The sequence below is a fragment of the Leptopilina heterotoma genome, unplaced genomic scaffold (assembly GCF_015476425.1).
Source record: "Leptopilina heterotoma isolate Lh14 unplaced genomic scaffold, ASM1547642v1 Lhet_58, whole genome shotgun sequence".
NCBI classification, from domain to species: domain Eukaryota; kingdom Metazoa; phylum Arthropoda; class Insecta; order Hymenoptera; family Figitidae; genus Leptopilina; species Leptopilina heterotoma.
In genome coordinates, this window is record NW_025111131.1 from 2,566,081 (window position 1) to 2,589,927 (window position 23,847).

General features: G+C 27.2%; 1 non-coding gene across 1 annotated transcript; it reads left to right on the plus strand.

Annotated features, from left to right (window-relative positions):
* The first annotated feature begins 12,359 nt into the window (after positions 1-12,359).
* Positions 12,360-12,478, plus strand: LOC122508916. Its single transcript, XR_006302275.1, has one exon. It is a non-coding gene; the product is annotated as a 5S ribosomal RNA (ribosomal RNA).
* Positions 12,479-23,847: the final 11,369 nt, after the last annotated feature.

Genomic DNA, 23,847 nt, shown 5'->3' on the forward strand with positions numbered 1-23,847 from the left:
ATTTAGTCATATTTTAGCATAATTTTGCACAAAAAATGATATGACTAAGATGTAAGTATAAAAATATTTTCCATATCAAAAAATCGAAAAAATTATAATTGTTATTAATTACTATCAAGTTTAATTCAGTAGTATTTTTGGGGTTATTTTTATTTTATGAAAATACTCTTTTTTAAGAAAATATGTTATATACCAGTACCAGTCTTTGACGGGATTTAGTTTACCATAATAGAATTAAAAGAGTGTCTACCAATTGCGCGAGGAAACCGATAAATGGCCGGGAGTTTAATTTGACCAGGAAAACCCGGGAATTTTCTTATCAAATTAAAAAAGTTTTATTATATTAATTTGATTTTAAAAACTGCTTTTTACTTTAATTTTTATTGTCTAATTGTCTAATTGTGACAAAATTATTTATAACTAGCTGTCGTACCCGTCTTCGACGGGTTTTAGTTTCTACCAATACATTTAACAATGTTTCTACCAATCTGGAAAATCAGAAAAAAGCCGAAAATTTAATTTGACCGGAAAATTAATAATTAGTTTCCAATAGCTATTTCGGTAGTATAATATTACTATTTGAATAGTCTCCACCTTTTAGCAAAAAATAAAAAATTATCAAAAATTCGAAAAACCCAATTTCTTAAAATTTAACATTTTTTTCTTCTCTTTTATATCATTAAGCTTCATTATTTTTGTGCTCTTCAAAAATAATTTACTTATTTAAAAGTCTTCAATGTTTCGTAAAAAATCTAAAATTATGGAAAATTAGCAAAAATTCAAAAAACCGAATTTCTTAAAATTCAACATTTTTTCAATTTTTTTTATGGCATTTAGCTTCATTATTTTTGTGCTCTTCAAAAATACTTTACTTATTTAATAGTCTCCAACCTTTTGTAAAAAATCTAAAATTATGGAAAAATAGCAAAAATTTTAAAAACTGAATTTCTTAAAATTCAACATTTTTTCTTCTTTTTTATGGCATTTAGCTTCATTATTTTTGTGCTCTTTAAAAATACTTTACTTATTTAATAGTCTCCAACCTTTGGTAAAAATATGAATTATGGAAAATTTGCTAAAATTCAAAAAACCGCATTTCTTAAAATTCAATATTTTTCCTTCTTTTTTATAGCATTTAGCTTTATTATTTTTGTGCTCTTCAAAAATATTTTACTTATTTAATAGTCTCTATTCTTTGGCAAAAAATCTAAAATTATGGAAAATTATCATAAAATATTTATTATAAAACGTCTCCATTTTTAAAGTCTCTGAACTTCTTTCAATTAAAGAATACTGAATGAATTGGATAAATAATTATGAATTGCATTATTTTGACGTCAAAATCTTAATCAGAGACCTTAAAAATACTACTGAATTAAACTTGATAGTAATTAATAACAATTATAATTTTTTCGTTTTTTTGATATCGAAAATATTTTTATACTTACATCTTAGTCATATCATTTTTTGTGCAAAATTATGCGAAAATGTGACTAAATAACATGTAATACTCAATTATACAGTGTTTAAAAGCAATTCATGAAACAATGTAAACTTTGTAAACTTGCGAATTTTTTAATTTTTTGAAAACTTTTTTATACTTAAATCTTAGTAATAGGACACTATTTTTTGCAAAATTATACTAAAATGTGACTAAATAACATGTAATACTTAATTATAGATAGTTTAAAAGCAGTCCATTAAAAAATATAAAATTTGGAAATTTGGGATTTTTTGAATTTTTCGAAATCATTTTTATACTTACGTCTTAGTTATAGGACAGTACTTTTTTAAAAATTATGCTAAAATTTGACTAAATAACATGTAATAATCAATTATAGAGAGTTTAAAAGCAATTTATTAAAAAATATAAAATTTGAAAAATTTCGATTTTTTGAGTTTAAAAAAAAAAATTTATACTTACATCTTAGTTATAGGACATTATTTTTGGCAAAACTATTCTAAAATGTGACTAAATAACATGTTATACTCAATTATAGAAAGTTTAAAAGCATTTTTTAAAAAAATGTAAAATTTAAAAATTTTTGATTTTTGAATTTTTCGAAAAAATTGAATATCTCTTGTTCTAATTAATATTTTTCAAACCTGTAAATTTATAAACCTTCCTTGGCCCAAGGTCTAACATTCTGCCAAATTTGGTTTCAAATGGTTCAGCAGTTTTTAAGTGATGCGTGAACAAAGATTCTGTGACATACCGACACACATACATACATACATACATACATACATACATACATACATACATACATACATACATACATACATACATACATACATACATACACGAAATTTTTTATTGGTATATTTGGAATCCTTGATGCCTAAAACGAATAATTATGTGCGAAATTTAAAGTTCTGAGCAATGTACAAACAAAAGTCTGATTTTATATATATGTTAGGCTCAAAGACCGAAAACGCTCATTGAGCGAAAATCTCGACCACAACGCGTTGTGGCTCCTTCAATTTGTCCACAACGCGAAATTCGTGTTGTGGCATGACAAAAAAAGTCCAAAACGCGTTGTGGCAATTTGAAAAGGGCCACAACGCGAAATTCGCTTTATGGCTACTATGATTTTTAGCCACAACGCATTGTGGTAATTAAGAAATGCCACAACGCGTTCTGGCTTCTTTTACATTTGACCACAACGCGTTTTGGTAATTAAGAAATGATACGGAATAAATTAATGTACAATTTTTTTTGCAAATGACATATAATTTTATTTACACAAATGTAAATCTCTTATTCTTAAGAATTTATTTATTTTTACAGGAACTATTATTGTGACACTTTGAATTACACTTAATATTTTTTAAACGACACTTGCACCTTTTATCAATGCAATATCTCTTACAAAGACAAAAGATAAAACCTTGCTTACTTCCAGATGCAAGCATCAAGGCAGAACGAAGAGTTATTGAAGTGGAGGGTACGTCTACAATGTTAATAAAATTATTGTCAGCAATTACAAATTCATTTCGGGCATATAATCGGTCAATGGTACCCTCTTTTGTTCCTAATTGATAAAGACCTAATGAATTTTTTGTCAAAACTACAGCTAAAACATTTCGAGGTGCAGCACGTCCTCTGTCAACATCCGGTACCCTAATTGCAACGTTCGTACCAATATCTACGTCCGAAAATTTTAAATTGGATGCTGCAATCATTTTCTTGGCCTGCTTCTCTTGTCCTATTTTGGCACATTCCCTCTGAGTATCGATATTTTTTTTCCTAAGGCAGATTTTGCAAATAACATTTGCACCGAAGCCCTCATCGTTTTCTGAACTTTCTCCGCATATGACGTGGACATATTTATTACAATCAGAGCACTTATGAGCTGCAGAGGTCTCTTTTTCGCAAATCACGCAAATGTTACTATAATTTACATCCCCATCTTCATTTTCTAAATTGTCTGTAACTTCCTCATGTCGATTTTCGTCCGGAGTATTTTGTTGGTCATTGTTATTTATCGAAGAAAAAAGTTGTTCCAGTTCTTCTTCTGTTTCGATAGACGCGTACATTTCAGTTGGAAGAGGCGAATCTGCTAGACCTATTTTTTGTGGTGACCCGAACATAGCCTCGTAGGGACTTGTTTTCATTACAGCATGTAGAGAACGGCTTTTTTTGCTCTGTATAAAACGCAGTCCTTCTGACCACTGAGAAGAAGAATTATCTGCCATCCATGCCACCAACATATCACGAACATCTTGATTGGACCTTTCAACCGAACCTTGACTTTGAGAATGTCTTGGTTTACCATGCACAAGCTTCATCCCAGGCCACATGGATACTAAATTTGTAATAATTTTATTACAAAATTCACGACCATTGTCGCTTTGCAAAATAAACGGTGCACCTAGTACGCAAAATATGTCCATGAGTTGGTAAGCCACTTCTTCTGCAGTTTTTGTTTTAAGAGGGCGAAGAATTGTGAATTTAGTTAAGTGGTCTTGGTAATTCATTATGAATCGATATTCTTTATCTGGTTCAGATTGCATGTCAATTAGATCAACCTGACATCTGGAGTTCATGCAATCAGAAAGAATTGGTCTAACTACCAAACCACTTTTTGGAATTTTCTTTTTTAACTGGCATTGCTCACATAAACTCAAGTATAAATTAATAATATCTCGAGTAACATTGCAGTACTTCTTTTTTAGTTCAGCTTCCATAACTAAAAAAATATTACATTTCGTTAAAAAAAATTTATTATTTTAATTGTCAATTTAATAATAATATTTAATTTTAGTTTGTTTAGTATTTTTATTATTATTTACTTTTGTACAATTTCCTTATTTTCTTTATTTATTTTTATATATTTTATTTTATTAATAATTATTACACATTATTTAATCATTAGAAAATAAAAAATAATATGACAGACGAATTAATATTTTATTTTTTACGTGAATTTAAAATTAATCTGAGTTAAGATTATATTACACAGAAACTTTTGCGACATTACATATATTAAATTGACAATTGAATAGTGATAATACACACTTAATAATAAATATTCTATTCACCTCTTGTTCTTTTGTGTCCGACGTTCAAATGAGTTGTTTGCAAAATGTCAAAAAGTTCGCCTGCCTTGCAAAAATATCGTATTTTCGAATCATTCAAACTAGCAGATCTACTTTCAATCAGTTTCTCGGTGTCGCCAATTTTTAAAACGTCATATCGCTTAAGACGACGATATTGTTTTGATTCAATTTCTCAAAAAATATCGCCTCTTTATTTTCCATTATGAGTTATTAAAATATAATTTTTAAAATTCTGCACAGCTTGATAAATTGTGTAAATGTCACAGTACAAATGTTACACTCAGACTAAAAATATTTTGAATAAAATCTACGTTAGCAATCACCGACGTGAAAATTTACTACTATTACAATTTATTGAATAAAGAAAAGTTTATAGGTATTGCAATTGTAGACAGACGCCTTTAACAATTAGCGTACACCTTGTTTACAATCTACGAAATGTGTTATGATTTTTCTTAATTACCAAAACGCGTTGTGGTTAAATGTAAAAGAAGCCAGAACGCGTTGTGGCATTTCTTAATTACCACAATGCGTTGTGGCTAAAAATCATAGTAGCCATAAAGCGAATTTCGCGTTGTGGCCCTTTTCAAATTTCCACAACGCGTTTTGGACTTTTTTTGTCATGCCACAACACGAATTTCGCTTTATGGCTACTATGATTTTTAGCCACAACGCATTGTGGTCGAGATTTTCGCTCAATGAGCGTTTTCGGTCTTTGAGCCTAACATATATATAGATTAGACTATTCTTTGACTCTAAAAGCTGGTGTAAATTTAGGATTAATTTTTAATACATTAATTGCAGTACTACAAACGCACAAATTACTACAAGTTGCCAAATACTGTTCCTGAATATCAAATTTGATAGAAAAAAATCTGTCACTGATTGAAATAGTAATATTTTCCTCACTAAATAGTTAATGGTAACTAGATATTAGTTTTTCTCAGTAAAATTTAACTCCCGGCTATTTCCCGGTTGGTAGAAACCCTATCAAATGTATTAGCCGAAACAAAAACCCGTCGAAGACGGGTCCGACAGCTAGTATTTAATAACATCAATTGATTAATTAAATGTTTTTTATTATTTTTATAACTAATAACAATTTTACAATCTTATTATATTATTACTATATTATATATACTTTTTATACACTTCATTTTGTTATTTGTCACAGTTTATCCATAAGTGAAGTCACATTTTAAATTTACATTATCAATTTTAAAAACATTGAAACCAACGTTAATTAACAAATTTAAAAAAAACGTTGGCTTTAAGCTTCTAGTTTTATTTATTATTATTTATTATTCTAATTTAATATTAATTTTTAAGTAATTTATTCTTCTAATGTTTTATTCGAATTAAACTATTAGCTACCCAATGGGAAATTAACCATTGGCGCAATAATGGTCCTATATTGGGAGCCAGCAGTACCAATAATGGTGCAATAATGGCAACCAATATTGGGCCACTATTTCCAGAGTCTTATGATGATCACGACTTTGCCAAGCATTGGCAGCCAATATTGGATCAATATTGGCTGCCAAGACAAATGCCGGACTTTCCAAGCGTTGGATATTCATTGGCAACAAATCATGGACCAATATTAGTGACCAATTAATTACCAATGCTTTAAATTAAATTATTGCTTGGTTATTTATTGGTTACCAATACTGAACCAACGTTTGAAATCAATATTTTACAAATACCAACACTAGCAAAAATTTTACCAAAAAAAAAAAAATTAAATTACTAATCTAAAGAAAAAAAAAATTAATTTTATTGGAACACTCTGTTAAAAACAGAATGTGATAAAAATCAGACAAAGATAATATTTGTCTACGTTTGAGAATGCAAGCGTCTCTTCTTATATATAGAACTGGTAACACAACTTGCTGGTGAGAGGAAGAAACTGTGGCGCACCCTGGTGGCACTTATCCAAAGTAATTTCGAGCATATACTTTGAAGCAGCGCGGGACATTTCAAAATCGAACACCAGGGTGCGCCAGAGCTTCTTTCACTCACCAGCAAGTTGTGTTACCAGTTCTATATAAGGAGAGACGCTTGCATCCTCGAACTTAGACAAATATTATCTTTGTCTGATTTTTATCACATTCTGTTTTTAACAGAGTGTTCCAATAAAATTAATTTTTTTTTCTTTAGATTAGTAATTTATTTTTTTTTTTTTTGAAAAATTTTTGCTATATGTTGGTATTTGTAAAATATTGATTTCAAACGTTGGTTCAGTATTGGTAACCAATAAATAACCAAGCATTAATTTAATTTAAAGCATTGGTAATTAATTGGTCACTAATATTGGTCCAATATTTGTTGCCAATGAATATCCAACGCTTGGAAACTCCGGCATTTGTCTTGGCAGCCAATATTGATCCAATATTGGCTGCCAATGCTTGGCAAAGTCGTGATCATCCCAAGACTCTGGCAATAGTGGCCCAATATTGGTTGCCAATGTTTGACCAAGAAAAAACTGTTGGCAGCCAATATTGGTCCATTATTTAGCCAATGGTGAGCATTGGCAATTTCCCATTGGGTAAAGTTTGTATATTATTATTAATATGTTTATAATTTATTAGTATTTATTTTACACTATATTTTTTATATTCTAAAGTAGTAAAAGTTGGCTGAAAGTATATATATATTAAAAAAGAAAGATGTGTAAGTATTTAAAAGTCGGCGCCAATATTAATTATTTGCTGTTTTGTCCGGTAGATTAGTCTCAGCGCTTCGTCCGGTATTGCATCTGTCCCCTCAATTCTTAATTCAAATGGAATCTTTCTGAATCACTGTTAACTTAAAAGTATCAAATAGCAACGAATTGATACAAAAATGTGGATCAAATCATAAATTGATTCAAATTGTTGGTATCAATTTGACACTTTCAAGAAAACTGCTCCAATCGACGATTTAAAAAGTGTGTCCTGTATATTCAACCAGGTTCCTTTTGACATATTTTGATGATAACTTGTTTATTATTATTTTAGATATTTTACAATATTACATTTGGATTTTAAAAAACACCCTTTATAAATTTTGTTCTTTTAAGTTTGTGATGGTATATGATCTGTAAAATATATTTTTACAATTTTTAATATTTAGACCTAAAATTATTCTATGTAATCAATCGTTTCTCGAAACATGAATCAAATTTTATAAAGCTAAAAAATTTGTATTACATTAATGTTAAGGTTGAAGGGGAAGCTATAAACAGTTCTAAATGTGATTTATATTTACAGCATATATACACTTGTAAGTGCTGAGTTATAATTTCGACAAAGTTCAATTTACAGAGGAGGGAGAATCTTGTGCAGGAAGCGTGGTTCCGTCTGGTTCCACCCATAACGGTGATGATGTGAACTCTAAAAATGTTGCCTCTCAGAGACTATTTAAAAAGAACATATTTTAATATATATTTCAATAGGAACATTCACTTCAAATAATAATTTTTTATTTTAATTAATTACTTCAGCAGAAGTATCATTTCAGAAATATATGAAAAGTCTATTCTAAGAATTAAACTCTATTAATAACAGAAACTAAACAAAGTATTACTAAAATAAATAAAACACGATAACAGTGTTATATTTCAAAATTATATAAATGTATACTTTTAATGAAAAAACTTTTACCCTTTTTGTAATATTAAAAATATTCTTATTTTATTTTCAAACGGCCTTTATTATGTTTATTATTTTATTATTATTTAGCTATTTTATATATTTAGAAATGTTAATTAATTCTCTTTGTACAACAAGCATTACCTATATGTAAGAAAACATTTGTACCGTCGGAAAGTAAAACCACTCATGAAACTTACAAGTTTTAAGTGTGAGACACCTATCAAAAATGTATATACCCAATGGGAAATGCCAGTGTAGTGCCGATGTTCACCACTGGCTTAGTACTCAGACGATTGTTCGGCGTATTCTAGCCGAGCCTCGACAATTAGTGCTGGCGCAGTACAGAATTTTTGTTTCGCCAAAGCTTAGACAAGCCACGGCGGCAAGTGCTGGCTGAGTATAGAAAAATTGTTCACAACGCTCTTTGCCAACATTGCTTTTTTGACATAAACTTGAAAAAAATTATAAAAAAAGTTTATAAATGTTTATAAATATAAATTTATTGAAAAAAATTAATATTTTACTTTTCAGTTGTTCATTTTTTATTCTTATTAAATTTAATAATAACAATTTAACACAATTGTCTAACTTTGTAAATGATACATTATTTAAACAAATTAAAATTATAAACAAAATTTAAACTTTAATCTCAATAATAATTTGGTTCCTATTAAAATACTATTATACTTCTTACTATGAATAAAGTAATTTAATTTAATTATTAAAAATTTAGTTTAATTTATTATTTCTAACGTATCCCTATTTTTTTCTCATCTTTGACTCAATAATTGTATGTCTGAATGATACTGAGATATTAATACTTTTCTGTACACACGTGTCGTTAGCATAGTGGTTAGAGCGTTAGTCTGTAAGTCCGTAGGTCGTAGGTTCGAATCCCCTCGTCAGCAATTTTGTTTATTTTCATAGGTTTGCGATATTTCTAGATTCCAATCGTTAGGTACTAAAATATGAAAATCTAATGCACACTTACTGTAATTGTTTATTATTTAATTTTTAAATGTTATAAAAAATTTTTTTCTACTTCATTTACTATATCCATTGTTAGTCTCCATCTTTAATACAATTTCTTTAAGAAGAGAAATATTTTATGAATAATAACTATTTATTAATATTATTTACCATTTTGTTGTTAAATTATTTATAATTATGAATTTACGACTAATTAATAACAATACGGCATTTATTGCGGCAATATTCCCAGCCAGCACTGGTCCAGTGCTGCGCCAGCGCTGTCTGGCAGCACTGACAGACAGTACTTCGGCAGCGCCAGACGGCGTTATCATCCCAGTGCCATGCCAGTGCTGGCTCTCAGCCTTGCCGCCAGTGCTGCCAGTGCTGGCGCAGTACTACGCCAGTTGTAAATTTCCCATTGGGTATTAAACACTACATTTTTTATTAGGAAAGTACTTCTAAACTTTTAGTATATTTTAGTATATCTTATAAATAAGTATAAATTAAAAATTTATGAAATACAAGCAATAACCCCGCGTTACTAGTAAGGTCTTTAATATTCGTAAACTGTATTGAGAAAAAGTACGAACGTAGACATCTTAAGGATGTACTAAGGGCGTCCTAACGCCATCCCATGTCCCAGTTAAATATTTACATAATTTTCACTAAACTTTGCATTTAAATACTCCAAAATTGCAAGGAAATATTTAATAAATTTTCAGGGAATATTCGGTGCTGTATATGTGTAATATATAAATACTACCCACAGTAATAAGGGTAATAAATAAAAAAATAAAATTTTTTATAAATTTTTATTTAAAGAAGAAGGGAATTCTTTATAAATTTGAAAATCAGTGAAAAAATATAGCCTAAAAATTAATCTGTTTAGAATTTTTCTTTTATTCATTAGGCGACCCCTGTTTAATATCTATCTTCAACTTATACCTGTACATCACGTTGCGTCTCATCACGTAGCTAGCATATGATATTTACATGTAAAGTTATTGATTAGGGTTTAGTTTTTTTAAATATAATTTAAAAAACTTAGTTTATTTTAATTTTCTTCAAATAGGGAAAAATGTTGAGACCCCGACTAAAGCTCTATTTTAAATAGGGTAATATGGGTCATTTTCTGTACAGGAGAGTAATGCTACTTCACAAAAATTCTCCTGCTTTGATTTTCATTCGTGTTTTGTAAACTTTTAACAGCCATGAGATGTTTGGTTTTTAAAATTTTTGTTCTTCCTTTCCGAAGGCGTTAAAGGAATAACACATTTTTAAATTAATCTTGATTATTTTTTACTTCAAAAAATTTGAATTCACCGAAAAACATATATATATGGGAATATACTAGCGTAAGGATAGTATCAACAAAAATTTTCCTCTTATAACTTTTGAGCCAATCTGATAATTTTGACTTTAGGGAGAAATTCACGAGAGACAAAAGTTTTATTTTTTTATTTTCATTTGTTTTTTAGCACTTTTTAGTTTAATTCAAAATTTTGAACCAATCTAAGAATTATGACTTCGAACTAGGGCGTTTTATGCACAGGGCAAACTTTAAATATCAGATTTTCTTCATAATTTACCATTTTGTTATTTTTGGGGATATACATAAGTTGTGAAAATAGTATTGCAAAACATTGTTATTTAAACTTTTAAGTCACTTTTTTTAGCAATTTTTATTTTGAAATCTAAGATAGCTACAAAAAAATGTTCAATATGAAAAATGTAGGGAAACTGTTAAATTTTAATAATATTTATTGGAAAGTAAATAATTTATTTATTTAAACAATAAATTTCAAATATCTTTTTTACCCCAAGTCCGTAAAATTTTTTCTCCAAAAAATATTAAAATAAAAGTTTGAAATGTCCTTAAAAATCCCAAAAAATTTCAGATATTTCTGTATTTGAATACTTGTTTTTGTTATTAATTACAATTTATTATAAACATTTTTACTCATTTTCGCATCACTTAAGAAGTAGTGTTTTTGGTACGTTTTAAAAAAATATTTTGAAAAATATATGGTATCCCCTGTATGCCTAATCCACATATATATTGTTTGATTCTTTCATAGGTAGTTTATTGTAATTTAATTAAATGAATTTTTTCATGTATTAGAAAATATTAAAGAAAACACATAATTTTTACTATGAAAATAATGATGCATTTGAGCGATATATACAAGAAATGAGAAAATATCCCATTGTTTTGTTTTAAATCTCATCTCATATAAACAAGATTTTTTATTTTTCGTTACTTTAAAGTTAAGTGTTCGTTATAGACTTTATTATAATTAAATAATTCAAATTCTTATAAAATCAGTTAAATTTTGTAATATATATTGGGATCTAAAATACTACGAAACGCCATCTGGTGAGAGCCTTGTTGTGGTAGCCATCTTTCGTTTCGTCTCTTTCTGACATATACGTTCAAGAAAAAGATAAAAATCCAAGATGGTTGTCACAAAAAGGTTAAGGGGTGGGTCAGTTTCACCTGATTTCTGATCCCACTATTTAATTAATTATTAAAAATAATGGATTTATAGAAGAATTTTAGTTAAAAGCACTATTTTTCAATTATTTAATTTATTCAATATTATTAAAAAAAAATTTGATAAAATTCTAGACAAAAATTTAATTAGGTATTGTATTCATATTGTATAATAAACAAAATGGGTATATTTATCATTTGTTAATCATAATTTTTTCTAAATTTTCTAATTTCTAAAATTATTTTATCATAAATCATGAAAAATTATCTGCATATTTCCGATTTGTCAAACAATATTTTTTTTAAAGTAAAAAAACAAAAGCATACAGAATATGAGGAGGTCCGGAAAACTGTCATAATTTTGTACATTAGAAATTAAATTACAAAAACATAGAATAATTAATGAAAGTATAAAAAAGAATCATTGTTTGTTGTTCTAAATTCCTCATGATAACAAATTCAGTTAAAAATGTGGATTATAATCAATTTAACATAAAATTCCAACTGTAATTAGGAAATAATTCCTTCCACTTTTAAATATTTTTCTAAACTAAACGAAAATATTTTCGATTACGAATGGAAATATTTCATTAAAAAAAGCTTGGAAAAAATTCTAAATACAGTTAAGATAAAAATTTCTTCTAGACAGTCTGTCAATGTACTAATGAGAAACTTTTACAACTTCTGAGTACACAGGCAACGGCCACACCACGATGAAAAAACCAGTTCTCGTCCGATCACTGAAGTTAAGCATCTTTGGGCGCGGTTAGTACTTGGATGGGTGACCGCTTGGGAATACCGCGTGCTGTTGGCTTTTTTTTTATTTAAATTATTTTTTATGTCGTCGTGTATTAATGCCAAGACATCATTAATACTTAAATTATATTTAAATCCTTATTAAATCTAAAATATTTAATAAGAACTGCTTAAGTAAAACAGTTTGGCTCTGTACAGCATGTGTGGTTTGGGCAAATAACAAATTTTTTAATTGCAAATTTTAAATCCAACACGGCACGGAAAATTAATCCTTACATCAATGACAATAAGTTCTAATTATTATCGCATTTCTGGATTGTAAATTAAAAGCAATATATCACCAGTTGCATTAAGCTATATTTATTAGAATTATTATTTAATCTAATTTTCATTTTCCCGATGATTCATTAGCTCTAATTTTTATTTTGAAGATATATTATTTAATAGAGATTTCGTTACCCCGAAGAAACATTTGACGTTATTTTCATTTGTCCAATTAATTGTTTGGACTAATTTTCGATTTTCCGATATTTCAAATGTTATAATTCCTATTTTTTAAAATCATTAATTAAAATTTGTTTTTTTATTCGAAATGCTTTTTAACCTAAATATCAATTGCTCTAAATGTAATGAGTTATAAATTTAATTTAATCGAAATGTCATTCGTTATAATTACCATTGTCTCGAATAATTATTTACCACACTCACAAAACAGTCTATTTAAATAAAAAGGAATCCTTTTATCTTAAGCGGATTTTCCTTTTAATATATATATATGTAAGAGGATTTCCTTTTCTATTAAAAGGAAATTCCTTTAAAATGTATCCTTTAATTATTAATAGATTTTTTTACTATTAAAAGGAAAGCTTCTATTTATAGTTTTATTTATTCGCATTGTTAGTAGTGATTTAATTAATTTGTTCCAAAATTTATAAAATATTTGAAATAAAATTTAAAGTTGAATTATTTTATTTAATTTTAATTATATTATTTAAGTTTAATAAATTGTTTATTAATTTTTTTTATTTCTAAAAACTTATAAATTTTCAAATTCTCAATTTTTTAAATTATAAAAATTCAAAAATTATTTTTTTTCAAATTTGAACGTATAGAATAATTTTGATGGAACAATTTTGAATATTAAATATTATATACATTATTAAAAAACTAATTATTATTTTTAAAAATTTATTGCTCTCCTTTTTAATACAATGTCAACGAAGAAGGTGATATTAATTCAAACATTTTACAATTTCTTACTTAAAAATAAATGTTTTATTTAAAACGTAAACAATTTAATTATAAGTAGTTAATAATAACACATGATATAAAATTTTCCATCTGATGCGGAAACGTGTTTTTCAAACAAATCAAAATTAGATGATGGGAAAACTTCTAATATCTGCCAATTTTTTGTGGCTTCAACTTGATACGCATGTACGAATTCATTAAAACCAATTGCTGTCCATGATTTTACAACAAAGTGGAATTTTTCATCATTTTTTGTACAAAAAATATTTAGTATTTCAAGAAACGTAGGCTCAAATTCGTCTTGATTTGTGTAACTTAGAAACTGTCCTAATTTGTACTTTTTATTATTTATTTGAATCCATTTGATTTCTAGAACAATTTTTGAAGTTTCAGTAAGCGGAAGAAGGTGACAAAAAAATGATAATAGTTTAAAAATTTAATTCCCATTTCCCGACTAAGACCTGCAGTTATTTTTTTGCATTCTGAATCTATTTCTTCAAAATGGATAGCTAATGTCAATTGGTGTTTTTCAGCAAGAGAATATGGAAGGTTCTTAAAATTTTTATTATTTCTTGAATACGAAAGAAGTTGTTGATGTTTAGCTTCAAAAGGCATACACCATAAAAGAATGATAGGTCCCAATAGAAGAATTAAATCTGGATAATGTAAAATATAATGATGTTTTGGCTTTAGTTTCTTCTCCGGAAATAATTCCTTGCGTAACGAGAAATAATTTGATAAAAGACATTTCAATATATAAGTTTACAACTTCGATTTGCAAACTTTTACACATCAAAATGTCTACAATTTGACGTAGTGTTAAGAATAGAGTCCACACTGGTTCTTCTTTCTGTATTAAATCACCAAAAAGAAAAGTGAAATACTTCACAAAAGTTATCATTTGAGACGCGTAGTAAATAATACACTTTTGCTTCAAATGCTTTGGACTAATTGCTGGTGGCTTATCTTTTGAATGAATGCCATAATCGAAAATTAAAATTCTCGAATTGATATCATTTAATGAAGTTTTAGTGCGCGCCATTAACTCTATTATAATCAAAGCCATATCGTAGCGAAGAAATCCTAAGTAAAAATCGTGCATTAAGTCACTTGAAAAATTTTCTACTGCATTGTAGCTCTCTAATCGATTAAATATACACCATTCGCTTATTCCAGTTTTGGACATATTTCCAATCATGAGATCTTCTTCATAATTTGTAGGATTTCTTAGTAATTTTAAATCTAGTGCTTTGCCTTCACGAATAGAATCAATATCAGCTTTACAAATTATACAAGGGAACGTTGCCATGAAACTTTTAGTAAATCCTAGCATTTCGTGTACCCCTAAATTATCCCCTGCTAATATAAACATAGCAAAATGTATTCGAATGATGCTTTTGTCAATTTTAATAGGAATTCCGTATTTTTCAAGACTATCCAATTCGTCCAACAGTACTTTAAACATAATTTCATTACCGTAATCTACCCTATCAGAAGATTTGAATATTTGTGCTATGAAAATATTATCTAATTTTGTTGCGAATTCAGCAGGAAATGCAGGAATATTGTAATATACAACACCTATTTTATTTTTAGAGGAGTGAGGGCCTAATGAATTGCCAACAGTGAAGTCATCAAAATATATTACAAGTGGCACTATATACTTATTAGGAAATCTTCTCAAAATATTTTTCCATAAATTACCTTGACAAAGATGTCTGAGGTTTCGAGGATCATCTTGTTTTACTTCAGACATGAAAGTATCAAGTAATTTGAAATTATTCCCCGTTTCTAAGAACTTTTTTAACAGAGGTGTCATTGGAATATACTGAGCTACAGGTTCTAAACCTAATAATGCATTTTTTTCATTTAACTGGAGACTTTGGGGTGCAATGTAACATTTTGTTTCTATAAGATGTTTTTTTCGCAAATAATGAGAATTTAAATCTGTAAAGCATTCAGAAAAAGTAAGAAATAGTTTTTTAATTTCTTTAGTTTCAGATCATCACAATCGGCCACTGAAAATACAGCATTTTCAAATGATTCAAGCAAACCATTATTTAAAAAAGAATCACATTCTTCAACTACTTTCTGAACAACAGAATGTGGAAGCGACTTTGAACCTTGAAATATTTGTACAAATCCATTTGTTGCATCTTCAATATTCGCTAAAAAATTTTCTTTTGCAACCTGCGACTTTTGAGTATTATTTAAAGACAGTGATACTGAAGATTCATTTGCTAAATTTAAATTTACAGAGTCATTTTCAATAGTATTGTAATTACCAAGAATTTTATAAGTAGAAGTAGAAGAAATATTTGTTTCTTTAATTGCAAAATTTGACGAAGATGCATTGTTCCCTAACTTTAAACTTGCGAAATCATTTTTCCTAAAATCGCAATTATCATGAATTTCGTAGGTAGAAGTAGAAGTAAAGTTTGATTGTTTACTTGAAAAAGTTGATGAAGATTCTATATTAGTTTTGGAACAGGAATTTAAATGTTTCGTAAACAATTGTTTGCCAACAAAAATTCTTTGACAATTAACGTTACCACAAGTGTAAGGACTCGTTTGTGAATAATTATGTTCATGTTCGTAGTGTAAAATTAATTGCAATGTAGATGAAAAAGAATAACTACATTCACTGCATTTGAACATGATTTGCGTCATAAATTAGCAAAATACGATTAATTTGACTTAACGTTGAATTGATCGAAAGGCAATCAGATCGTTAATTGAACAGGTTATAGCAGGTATTTTTTTGTCAACTTTTGGAAGATGAATGTCGTACAACATTTTTTGTAAGAAAAGCCATATGTGATAACAATCTGGCGGGAATTCGATATTTAAGACAAAATATAATTGAAAGAAAAAATCTAGAGCGTGGATTGTAGATGAAAATGACCACAACTGGTCGTCCAAAGAAACGAAGATATACTCAATGGTAAGTAAATCTATCGATACGATAGCTAAACCTGGCTGACAATGAGATTTGTTCTCTTTGTAGCGTTGTTGTCTTTTTCAATACCTGAGATTAAGGTGTGGCTAGATTTGGCACATACAATCAGACCATTCTGCACTTCTGCAATAGTCGGATTGATATTAACGCCGTTTGTCTTAACTTTAGTTTTCGAGGATAATAAAAAGGGCAGCAACAGTATTCTTAAGACATCTAAATCAATTTTAGTCCCTGCAGGATTCTTCGGGATACTTGCTTCATCTACAACAGCTTCGACTTGATTTACTTCTACTTGACTTTGACTCACAGGAAGAGACGATTCATATATTTGACACAAATTCTTCCCTTCTGGTTTTGTGATGTTTTTCTTCTTAAGTTCATATAAATCAAAGAAAAGTTTATTCCAGTGGTTTGTCGTTCGTAATTCTCTGCCAGGATATAATTTATCAAAATCGAGAAATATCTGTAATATCGATAAATTGAATTATTTCTACAGGTATTATTTACATTTTTATTATATTTATTTCTTTAATAGTACATTGTACAACTAGTGGTGAAAGTAAGTGATTTTACGAGAGGGAAGTTTGATGCTCGAGTGCAGCCTTGCGAGGAAATGCATGTAGGATGTTTTTATAATTGTAACTAACAATTTCATTTTTAATAACATTTTATATTTTCATAAGATTTATAATTAAAAAATACAGTGGTCGATAAATGTGTTTTCAAAATTTGTACAAATAAGTTAGTTATTTAGATAGTTAGTTTAGTTAGTTAATTTAGATACTTTATTTTGTTAATTAGTTAGTTAGTTAATTAGTCAGATTAGTTAGTTTAGTTAGTTTTGTTAGTTAATTCATTAGTTAGTTACTTAGTTTACTCAGTTATTTACTCAGTTTAGTTCGTTTAGTTAATTTAGTTTGTTTGTAAGTTAATTTAGTTATTTAGTTAGTAAATTAGTAAGTTAATTGAGTTACTTAGTTCGTAAGTTTCTTTAGTTTGTTAGTTTAATTAGTTTAGTTAGTCAGTTAGTTAGTTAGTTAATTTAGTTAGATAGTTCGTTAGTTTCTTTAGCTAGTTAGTTTAGTTAATTTGGTTAGTTTGTTAGTTAGCTAATTTGGTTACTTAGCTCGTTAGTTTAATTAGTTTAGTTAGTAAGTTATTTAGTCAGATTAGTTAGTTCAGTTAGTTAGTTAGTTCCTTAGTTTCTTTAGCTAGTTAGTTTAGTTAGTTTTGTTAGTTAGTAATTTAGTTAGTTAATTTAGTTAGTTAGGGAAAATAATTTTATTATATTATATTACATTTATTGAATTAATTTATTATGATATTAATATTAATTTTATTTATATTTTATATTTAATTAAAAATTGTAATTTCAGATAGAAAATATAATTTTAAATCAAATGAAAAAATGTATAGAACTGAGTACCAGTCGAGGCGCTAAATCCGACTTCAAAACAGTCCATTCAGTGAAAAGATCCTCAAGACTTAAATCTTTGATTCTTTGACGACGATATTCAGTCGTAGTTTCCCAATGTGGTTGCACTTCTTCCCATTTTCTATGTGTCTTCAGCCAATTAATGTGACCGGATGCAGATTCTTCTGGCAGTATGTAAATATGTGTACTTTGAACCGGCAATTCAGGTGATTTTTTTTCTTGGATTCCGACCGAACGAAGACGAAACAATACGTTTCTCGACTTATCTGCTAGTTTACCTGAAAATTTTAATCACAAAATGATTGTAAATTTGATCCCTATAACCATATTAATTTAAACATATTTTTGACAGTATACCTTTTGCATTTTTAGAATTATTTCCATCTGACAACGGTTTAATAATATAGATGTCCTTTGATTCAGTTGGGAAAATTTCCACGATAAAATCAGATAATCTATCGAAAAATTGGAGCGGCTTCTTTATCTCTCCAACTTTGCACCGATTTATTAATATTGAAACTATTGTTGATCTGTCCTTGTCATCAAGCATCGAACAATTCTTATATTTCGCTAACGCAGCTTGTCCCTCCAAATTTTCAAGCAAAAGGACTTGAACTAACTAAAAGAGTTTTAGAAAATATATCAGAATTTTCATTCAGCTTAGAGAAAATGACTTGTATCATATTTTTAATTGAAAATTAATACATGTTACAGTATTGAAAAAGGATTACTTCTTTATTTAGAGAATTATCGGATAGATAAAGTGACGATGAAATTAAAATTGATTACCTTTTCGATAAAGATTTCATCATTTGAAATTAAAAGTTTTTGATTTTCTGAAGCGCAGGTAGTTTTTTTGTTTAACGGTTCTATATTAGAGCTACTGGAAGGATTAGAAAAACTTCTTATTTTATTTGTCACTTCGTCAGAATCAACGTTTAATTTTCTTTTCGAATTTAAATTTTAAATTTCCTGTTGTTGGCTTAATAAAGGATCTTCAAGATCATTATTATTATCAACAGATTTATCGTCAAAAGGGAAAATCTATAATTTAAAAAAAATGATATAATTATTTAAAATTAATTATAATTTATTAATAATTTTATTTACATTTATTTATTAAAACTTTTTATTTTTTTTTATTATATTAATATGTCATGAAATTACACAATAATATTTTATAAATAAATTATTATTGTAAATATAAATTACCAACCAGTGCATTTTCAAAATTTAATGGATTAATAAGACTTTCTTTTCCTTCTTCAATTTTAAAAAATTTCCGAATGAGAATTTTGGAACCGATGCTAAGATTTAGGTTATATGTTTTGAAATCATCGTCGCTCATTAGTTTTAAAATATCAAGGGTAATACCATTTTCTATAATAAATAATATAAAAGTATACATAGTTATAATATAAATGAACGATGGCAAAATATGCAGTTTGATAATTATGTAATTAGTCCTTAAAATTTTTTATTTTTCAATATTTACATACTGACAATTTTTTTTCAGTATATAAAAATTAATAATAGACTTACCGATTAATATATCCAAATCACATTCTTTCACACCAAATTGCTTTAAATTGTCCATTTCTCAAGAATTATAGTGAAGCGTTTAATACACAAATGTCAAATCACATGAAATGACAATCATTTTGGGATAAAAGGATTTCCTTTCAAAATCAAATGAAATCTGTTACTATTTAAACTTTTTTCTTTTTCTGAATAAATTTCTAACATTTTTATATTTAAAAAATTCCTTTTACAATAAAACTATTTCTGCTAAACATTAAAGGACGTGTTTTAAAAGGAAATTAGTTTTATATTCAACAGACCATTTCTGTGAGTGCAGTATTTACTTTTTACAGAATTGTCATATAAAAACTATATCCTATTTGCTCAAATGTTTATTTAACAGAAATCCACTTACCTTGAAGTACTTAGCATTTAGCCGAATGTTTATTAAAGATTAGTTAACATAATTTTCGTTTTGCCGAAACTTTATTTCACCTAATTTTAAATTGTTATATTAATTGTTTAACATAAATCTATTTCTACCTTATCTTTATGTGACATATTGTTCTTTTATTCGAATTGTCAAATCATCGAATGCTCAGAACATCGAATTGTCAGTTCGTCGAATGTTCAAAACGTCGAAATGTCTATTCGTCGAATCGTCAAAACGTCGAATTGACAAAAATTTGAAAAATTTGTTTGATTGAAGTTAACATTAACTTAAAGCAAACAAAGATTTACTTAGATCAAACAAATTTTTCGAATTTTTGTCAATTCGACGTTTTAACGATACGACGAATAGACATTTAGACGTTTTGAGCATTCGACGAACTGACAATTCGATGTTCTGAGCATTCGATGATTTGACAATTCGAATAAAAGAACAGTATGTCACATAAAGATGAGGTAGAAATAGATTTATGTTAAACAATTAATATAACAATTTAAAATTAGATGAAATAAAGTTTCGGCAAAACGAAAATTATGTTAAATAATCTTTCTGGCAAATAAACATTCGGCTGAATGCTACTTCGAGGTAAGTGAATTTCTGTTAAATAAACATTAGAGCAAATAGGATATAGTTTATATGACAATTCTGTAAACAGTAAATACTGGTAAATAATTATTCGAGACAATGGTAATTATAACGAATGACATTTCGATTAAATGAAATTTATAACTCATTACATTTAGAGCAATTGATATTTAGGTTAAATAAAGCATTTCGAATAAAAAAACAAATTTTAATTAATGATTTTAAAAAATAGGAATTATAACAGACGAAATATCGGAAAATCGAAAATTAGTCCAAACAATTAATTGGACAAATGAAAATAATGTCAAATGTTTCTTCGGGCTAACGAAATCTCTATTAAATAATAGATGTGCAAAATAAAAATTGAAGCTAATGAATCATCGGGAAAATGAAAATTAGATTAAATAATAATTCTAATAAATATAGCTTATGGCAACTGGTGATTCGGCGAAGTGAATTTCGGTTACTTGTTATTATGTCAAATGGAATTTGTGGAAGATTGATGCGTCCCTATATTACGATGATATTTCTTACTGTATAAGAAGCTTAATATCAAAAGTTACTTTTTATTATTTTCCCTTGTCTTTAAAAAAAAGAAAAAAATTAAATTATTATTTATAATTATTTATTATTAATAGTACTACAAGAATGTAACTTTGATTTTTGTCTTTTTTTAAATTAAATTGTTTGTATCAGACTATTTGCATTTATCTAAATAAAATACAATATAAATTTTTTTTTAATTTTAAATATATTAACAATTTTTATTTATTTAAGCAAATTATATTTTTTACAGAATATTTAACCCTTTAACGCTCAAATGGAAAAAAATTTTGGCATGAAGTTTCAGGACTTATTTCGTTACTTAAAAATCAAAAGAAAAATTCACGAATCATCATTTCTTATGTTTACATATGCGCTCTATCGAATGGCGTTAAAAAAATAGTAAAAAATTTATAAACAAAAAAGTTATTAATGTTTTTTATAAAAAAAGTCCGATTTTTTTCCAATTTTACAAATAACGTGACACAGATATATAACCTAGAAGATAGGACTATAGAGAAAATTAAAAATTAAAATGGCGGTTCAAAAATGGAGTTTGAAGTTCAATTTTTTTTTCAAAATTTGATTCGAAAGTACGAAATTGTTAAAAGTGTTTAAATCAGCTTAAAATTTGTTACTCAGGGGTTGTAGGAGTCGCTGATCACGAATCTAAAGTCCAATTTTAAAAATTCAAAATGGCGGATCCAATATGGCGGACAATTTTTTTAAAAACTCATTAAATTTGCTTGAAACTTGTTACTCGGGGGTTTTAGGGGTCGCTGATCACGAATCTAAAGTCCAATTTTAAAAATTCAAAATGGCGGATCCAATATGGACGACAAATTTTCAAAAACTGATTAGATCAGCTTGAAATTTGTCACTCGGGGGTTTTAGGGGTCGCTGATTACGATTAAAATGTCCAATTTTTAAAATTAAACATGGCCGCTCCAATATGACAGACGAATTTTTAGTTGAAATTTGATAATCACGTTCTTTAGCCATTAAAATACTTAAAATATTTTTAATGTTTTCCAATTTTCACCACGTGGAGGTAAACGTGAACTGGAAAGTCTATTTTTTAATATTTTTTTTTCATTGAATATATTGATAAGTAAAATTAATCGAATTATAACAATGAATAATGACTTTTGAAAGGTTTTACAAAAGCTGCAAGCTGGAGATAAAAAAAATTGTTTTTTTTTAATTTGACCTTGAAAATTTGTCGTCCATATTGGATCCGTAATTTTGAATTTTTGAAATTGGACTTCAGATTCGTGATCAGCGACCCCTAAAACCCCCGAGTAACAAATTTCAAGCTGATCTGAACACTTTTTACAATTTCGTACTTTCGAATCAAATTTTGAAAAAAAAATGAACTTCAAACTCCATTTTCGAGCCGCCATTTTAATTTTTAATTTTCTCTATAGTCCTATCTTCTAGGTTATATATCTATGTCACGTTATTTGTAACACTTGGAATTATTTTTCCGCTATTTCATAGTAGAAAAAATTGAAAATTAAACAAAAATTGGAAAAAATCGGACTTTTTTTATAAAAAAACATTAATAACTTTTTTGTTTATAAATTTTTGACTTTTTTTAACGCCATTCGATAGAGCGCATATAAAAACATAAGAAATAATGATTCGTGAATTTTTTTATTGATTTCTAAGTACTGAAATAAGTCCTCAAACTTCATGCTAAAATGTTGTCCATTTGGGCGTTAAAGGGTTAATATAATTTAAGGGTTGTTTATTTCATTTTATTGAATTATAAAAAATATAATTTTAAGAATGTTATATAAAAAATTAAAAATGTATAAAAGAATATTTAACGTTAAATATTTCTGAATGAATTGAAGACTTTTACGGACAATTTGTATATATACAAATTATGTATATATTATTATATATATATTATATATATATTATATATATTATTATATTATATTATTATTATATATATTATTATTATATATATTATATATATTATATTATTATTATTATTTGTATATATACAAATATACAAATTTATATATATATACCATCCGTAATTGAACCATTTTGGCAATTGTCTTTAGTTGAATTCAATTTACTGTTAATTTTAGACATTTCATTAATTAATATAATTTTTTTTAAAATGTATTTAAAAAGATATAAATAAAAATTTTTTTTAAAGTATATCCAAAATTTCTGTAATCTATTATGATTTGTTAATATTGTTTGTAAATCAACACAAAAATACTAAAATCTGTTGAAGATTATGTATCGTGTTCTTGAAAAAAAGTAGTTTACATACTTATAAATATATTAATAGATTGAAAAATTGCTTAATTACCTGTATTAAAAAATTCTAAATAGAAAAAATTTTATTTGTGTGGATTTTTAAAAAAATTTAAATTACAGAAAAAAGTTTCATTCTTACAAAATGCATCCAGAAGCATTGCAGCACAGTTCTTATTGTATTGTGTTTTCTTGAATGACGAGTTCGTATGGAAGATTTCCTAAATTCCAACTTTAATTTTCAACATATTTGCAATATGCTCCATCGATGTGGATTTTTTGTAAATTTAAATATCAAATTTTTTTATGGAAAAGACATTCACTTATATATTTAAAAAATTAGTTTTTTTGACATCTTTATTGCAAAAGTAATATCTCGAAAATATATTAACCAATCTGGCA